Source organism: Hemicordylus capensis, chromosome 10, assembly GCF_027244095.1.
Source record: "Hemicordylus capensis ecotype Gifberg chromosome 10, rHemCap1.1.pri, whole genome shotgun sequence".
Classification (NCBI taxonomy): domain Eukaryota; kingdom Metazoa; phylum Chordata; class Lepidosauria; order Squamata; family Cordylidae; genus Hemicordylus; species Hemicordylus capensis.
Window position 1 is genome coordinate 4,781,691 of NC_069666.1, and position 6,798 is coordinate 4,788,488.

At 43.6% G+C, this 6,798-nt stretch overlaps 1 long non-coding RNA gene across 1 annotated transcript; it reads right to left on the bottom strand.

Annotated features, from left to right (window-relative positions):
- Positions 1-2,851: 2,851 nt before the first annotated feature.
- LOC128334759 (uncharacterized) lies at positions 2,852-6,421 on the bottom strand. Its single transcript, XR_008311387.1, has 3 exons — positions 6,300-6,421; positions 3,074-3,141; positions 2,852-2,966 (listed from the first exon to the last, which is right to left on the bottom strand). It is a non-coding gene; the product is annotated as an uncharacterized LOC128334759 (long non-coding RNA).
- Positions 6,422-6,798: the final 377 nt, after the last annotated feature.

Sequence of the window (6,798 nt, forward strand, 5' to 3'; positions counted from 1 at the left end):
CCTCATTATCAGGAAATAGCATTCATTCCCTAAATGCCTGCCTACAGGCAGTAATGGGCTAGATGAGGGATAGCAAATTGAAATAGAATCTAAGCAAGATGGAGGTGCTCATTGTAGAGGCTCAGAATTTGAGGGATAAATTAGATCTTCCTGTGCTGGATAGGGTTATACTTCTCTGTATGGAACAGGTACACAGCTTGGGAGTACTCCTGAGCCCAGTCCTCACTCCACCTCAGGTGGAGTGCTTTCTACCAGCTTCGGCTAATTTGACAGCTTGAAGAGGACTCAAAACAATGGTGCATCAGCTGGTAGCCTCCAGGCTTGACTATCGCAATGCACTCTACGTGGGACTGCCTTTGTACGTAATTTGGAAACTTCAGTTAGTTCAAAATGCGGCAACCAGACTAGTCTCTGGGGTAATGTAGAGATACCACATTATGCCTGTTTTAAAGCAGTTGCAGTGGCTGCCGGTATGTTTCTGGGCGAAATACAAAGTGCTGGTTATTACCTTTAAACCCCTAAATGGTTTGGGTCTGGTTTACCTTAGAAAGCACCTTCTTCTGCATGATCCCCACCTCATGTTAAGGTCATCTGAGGAGGTCCATCTCCAATTACCACCGGTACGTCTGGTGGCGACTCAGAGGTAGGCCTTCTCTATAGCTGCTCCTGAGCTATGGAATGCACTCCTGGCAGAAATCCGTAGCTTGAATTCATTGTTGGCTTTCAGGAGAGCCCTTAAAACCTTTCTGTTTGGCCTGGCCTTCCAGGGTTTTAAAACTATTTTAATTTTTTTAAAGGGTTAATGGTTTTATGCTGTTTTTAAATTGTTCTGTAATGACTGTTTTTAAAAGGATTGATTTGTGGGTTTTATTTTTATTGTTGTGCATCGCCCAGAGCTGTTTGGATGGGGCGGTATATAAATGTGATGGATAGAGAGATAGATAGATAGATAGATATTGGGGAGAAACACATCTGTTTTCCCCTCAGCATACTACCCATGTGCCCCGTGGCTCACAGTTATGATGAGACCTGTCTGAAGAGGGAAGAGCCATCCCTGTGATGGCGGCCACATCCATGATTGCATGGGTGGATCAATCCATGAGGAGGTCTTTCCCCTCTTCAGACAAGTTCCATCAAAACCATGAGCAGCAGGGTGCACAGATGATTGATGTGGCGGGGGCGGAACTTCCTCACCCTTCGCCCCACTGTACATGGCTACAGTGAGGCATCTGGATTTCTGTTTTCTCCCCACACTCCTTACAAAGGTCACATCAGGCCTGAAGAACTGCTCTGATGGTGGTAGAAGCGGGAGGTGGATATTGCCAGCCTGCTGACATCCCAATAACCTGCCGCCTGAAGCAACCTCCTCACTTTGCCTCATGAAAGACCTGCTTTGCTCATGAGAGATACCACCGACTCAAGCATGCAGGGTTTTTGAGGTTTAGGCAAGTGTCATCTGATTCGGCTCACAAACTTGCCATGCCGTACCCTGAACATTTGCAGATCGCCAGTGCCAAATTTATCTTGGCTAAGAGAAATTTGTGATTGTTACAGAAATTAATCAGTGAAGTCCTTTCTTTTTTTTCTTTTCTTTTTTTAAAAATGTATTATTGTCTTTAATTTGGGGCACAGACATGACAACGTTATGCAAAACTCAAATCTGGGATCCCGTCTTGACCCACCATTGTGCTTCTTTGCACTCCGTTATTCAGAAAATGCTGCAAAGTAACTCTTTTGATAGGGAGTTTCTCCCTCTCTCTCTCTCCGAGTTCACTGTGATAATGAATGTGAAGAATCTGTATAGAGGAGGCCAAACTTTGTGGGGTATTTTTTTTCTTTCCTTTTTTTTTTTTTTTTGCAGGTTCACACCAGATAGGCATTTTTTTAATAGTCTGAAAGGGGGATGTTTTCTTTTGTTAATGGCTTATAATCACATGAAAGGGCTCATCACTCCACTTTAGTGTGCTACCACATGGCGCGTATCTTTTATAAATTACAGGCTGGCGTTGTGTGCATTGGGAGAGAGAGAGGTTGGTTCTCTTGCTGTGAGCCATCCTGCCTAATTGTCGTATGCAAATAAAAGCAATTATGAGGCTTTTAGGGTGAAGCAATGACAGCTGAGTTGGCAGTTGGACGCCTCACCCACCTAGTTGCCATGGCGACAGGGGAAGGGAACAAGGGGACAAAATGGTGTGCGTGTGGAAAACCTTTATTTTGGCGAGAGATTTTTTAAAAACAAAACAAAAAAAACCCCACTAAAGTAAAAATATAGCCCAATGTTATCATGGCCCGTCAATATATAGATATGAAATGAACGGCTTTGTTTCAAACATTACGGAAATTTAACTGTAGTTATTTCCTTGGCCTTTCAAGTGATCCATGTCATTTAACGGGCATTTACCCAGCTTTTTAGCTGCTACTCTTGAAGCTGGGAGTCGATCACAGCAAGGCACTCAATAATTAGGAGATTAGAAGTCCCTGCGATTTTGTGCAACCTTAGTTAAATGTTACCAATCTGGGTGCTCTGGAGAAGAGATGGCTATTTTGAGATGAGGAAATATCCGTGTGTGTGTGTGTGTGTGTGTGTGTGTGTGTATGTGTGTGTGTATGTGTGTGTGTATGTGTGTGTGTGTAGGGTAGAGACCCAAACTTAACCAGCAGTGTGCTACCAAAGGAAAAATATGCTTGTGCTAAAGTGTTAAACAAGTCAAATCAATAACACAGCACTAACATGAGAAATTAAAACCAGTCACAAATGCATATTTTTCTATGGCAATTTATTTCACAATTACTCTTGTGGAAGCTTTCATGAATTAAATATGAGTTCCATCTCGAAATTAGGTGTTATAAGGCTAAATTACAAGAGGCAGCCAGTAATTGAGGTGGCTGAAACACGGGGTCCAGTGAACTAATCTCTCATGCCGTCACATGGCTCCGTCTCGGCCAATCCGGCTTCCGGCTCCCAACTAAAAAACAAAAAGAAAGAATAAAAACAGAAGCAGCTGAGAAAAATTGATTTCTCATCCAAGCCATATTTGATAGCTTTTGAAATCGAAAATTGAAATTAACTAACCTCAGCCCCATCGTAACAAAAGAGCAAATTAAATGTGCCACGCCGTTTCCTATTGGCGAAACCAGGGCCTGCCGAGGTAAATTTGTAAATAGAGTTTAAGATGCAATTCTTCCTCCTCCCTCCCCTGCTGATGAAAAATAGAAGGGTGAGGTGGGTTTATAAATTATTTATACTATTTTTTTAAAAAAAACCAGCTTCCAAACAGCCGTGGTGTTTCCGAAGAAAATAGTTGGAAAAGATCTGGACGAGGGACTAAATATCGCTGGCACTGATTCTGAAAACCTCTGACAAAACCCATGCATGCTGAGCAACCCCATGCAAAATGGAGCTTACTCCCAGGCAAGTGTGCACAGGATAGGGTGCACAAGGTTACAGCCTTAAAGAAATTTGCAATAGTAGTTTAGGATTCTATCCCTCTTCAAGACAAATCACACAGATTTGTCATGCTTAAAAGTCTCATGGTTTAGAAGGTTGATCCTAAAGTTGTGCATTCCATCCTTTCACTAGCTGCAGATAATAATAACAGTTAAATGTATATAAATATTCATAAGACACTGCTTACATCTAGATCTTAGTACGTAATTCATAACATGACATACCAAACATCTTCTCCAATAAGAAAATTTACTAGTTTTTATTTCCAAGCAGTCATCAGACAAATCTAACACCCCCCAAATCCGAGGAATAAGAACAGCTTCTAGAAATGGATTTTAATTCAAGGTTTGTTTTGCCAGGTTCAGAAAAATGTAGTACTCAAAAGGATCTCATCACATTTCAAATTGTGTGTATGTGTTAGGGGTATGTGTGGAACCAGTTTGAGCAGAATGGTCCAAATTTGGACTGAATTCGGATCAGACTATGGTCCATGAACCAGTTCAGTCAAACTGACTGGCTGGTCCAGTCCTTGTACTGTGTACTTCTAATCTGCAGTGTTTGTAAAGGCAGTGTTGCAGAATGCTTTGCAAACTGCAATGCACAACTTCTGTGCACTCTGTAAGTGCAGCTTGTTCCGGCCATAGGGAAAAATGGGGAAACTAAAATCTTCCAATGAGGACCCCCCTTTGCTTCCAAAGGTAATAAAAGGCAGTGGGGGAGCAGAGAGAGACAGGCGCCATTACAACTGAAAGAGAAAGTGCTTACTGGCAGGCCATAGGGAAAAATTGGGAAACTCAGAACACCTCATTGTTCCCCATGGGTAGCTCCTAGGGACACCAAAGTGGGTTGTGTAGTAAGGCATGGTGGGTGCTACCTACCACCCAATCCACAAAATCAATGGGCAAGAGAGCATTTTTTTAGCCTTTTCCCCAAACCCCTGAAGGATCCTGTGGGGGTTCTGGGAAAAGGTTAACAATTTGTTTAAAATCACCACTGCACCCCCTGCAGGTTATTTACTTCTCTCCTGCCCCCTCATACCCATAAGATAGCCCCCTTTACTGGTAAAGGGGAATTCGATTCAGACTTGGACCAGTGAAGGCTGGTCCGGTTCTCCACCAAACCTGTTGAGCTGAGCTGCGTCATTGTTGAGCCCAGATCAAACTGAGCTGGCTGACGCACTCCTACACTATGATTCTCTTTGTCTCCCAATCCCTATACATTTCGCAATGCCCAGGCCACACAGAGGCCCATTGCACAGGCATGGCAGCCTCCAAAATGGCCACTGGGCCAGGGGAAAGGCCCAAATGGGCTGAAGAATGGCTGAACAGGGCTGTTTCTGAAGGAAGGAAGGCCAGTGAGAACCTCCACAGACCCCCACCACCACCACCACCTTGGAGAAGCCCCACAGAGGGGGTAAGTAAAAAAATAATTTTTAAAAGATTTCCCATAAAAGGTACGCGAACAACCCCCGGACTGGACCAGACTGAATGGCGGAGTGTCGAGGGGGTACTAGACTGAACTGTCTGGTTCAGGTCCGGTTCGGACTCAAAACGAAATGGACCAGCTGGTTCCATGCACATCCCTATAGAGAGCATTGCAGCAGTCAAGTCCGGAGGTTACCAGCATATGTGCTACTGTTCTGAGGTCATTTATCTCAAGAAATGGATGCAGCTGTACAGTACACAGAAAGTATACTGTACATATATACCAGTAAACAGAAAGCTGCTTTCTACTAAGCTTTCGGGCAGGAGTCCCTCTCAGCCCTATCTTGGAGATTATGCCAGGGAGGGAACTTGGAACCTTCTGCATGCAAGTGTGCAGGTGCTCTTCCCAGAGCGGCCCTATCCCCTAAGGGGAATCTTGTACAGTACGCACATGTAGTCTCCCATTCAAAAGCAAACCCTGCTTAGCAAAGGGGAAAATTCATGCTTGCTACCACAAGACTAGCACTCCTCCCGTATACATAACAACTCTTACAATATATAAACATTTTCATGCATTCCCTCCGAAAATATAATATCCATTCTCGAGACCATTCATTGCTTTAAGAATCCCATTTTTCTTTCCTGGTCTCTGGAAAATTTCCCACCACTGGTGGTCCTGGCGCTTGCCCGTGAAATTGTACCATTTCCCTGCCTTGGCAAGTTCACTGCGAACTGATATAAAATCCGGTGACAACTGTAATTGAGGATATTACAGTTAGCCTGTCTGTCATCCTGAGGATCTTGTAAAATCATTTTCTGCTCTAATTTATTACTTTTAGTGTCAATCACACCCCAACAAGCTGAGTAACATCATTAAGCAGCAGCTTCAGCTACTCAGCACTTTTAAAACGTGGTTTAAGTAGTTGTCTCATTATCTGCAGGACGACAGAAAGTCAAGGTTCAAGGAATTTTCCTCCCTCCCCATCCTTTTTTTTTTTCTTTTTTGGCAGAGTTACTGTCGAAGCCTACAGCACTGACTTTGAAGAGGGAAACATTTGCAGTAAATACGCATTTTCTGTTGTTGCGATGGCTGTTTAATAAGTCTGTATTGTTTCTTCCCTTTTCATGGGAGGACAGAGCATAGACTTGACATGGACTAGGGCCATAGCCAGGTTGCTGTGAGTCCAAGGCAAAAGAAATGAAGATGGACCCCTGTCCGCCCACCATGCCCTGACTTTCTCCTCCTCCATGCCGGCTGTTTCTTTGTTGCAGATGAACTGTAAGGCCATGGTGAAAAAAACCCAAAACATTACATAGGAAGGTGACTTATACTGAGTCAGACCCTTGGTCCATCTAGCTCATTAGTGCTTCCCCTGACTGGCAGCGGCTTCTCCAAGGTTTCAAGCAGGAATCTTTCCCAGCCCTACCTGAAGATGTTGCCAGGGATCGAACCTGAGACCTTCTGCAAGCAAGCAGTTGCTCGTCCACTGAGCTACAGCCCGATTCCTACTTAGCAATCACAGCACTCCTTGTTTCACTTGCCTTTATTTTACCCAGAAGTCTCCTCATTGCATCATCACACAACTTCTGGTGAAGAGACTTCTGGGTTTGCTTATTTGTTTATTTTTTAAAGGCCACCCCTGGCAGATGATGATGATGATGATGATGATGTGCAATTCCAAAACACCTTGAAGAGCACCTCAACACCATAGGGGCCACAGAAATCACCATCAGCCAACTACAAAAAGCAACTTTACTGGGAACAGCCTATATTCTGCGACGATATCTCTAATAATAACAGCAACAACATTGATAATAAAATTCAGCTATCCCAGGTCCTTGGGAAGGACTCAATGTCTGGATAAAACAAACCGGTCAATAACACCTGTCTTACTGTGTAAAAAAGAAATAATAAATTATTATTTA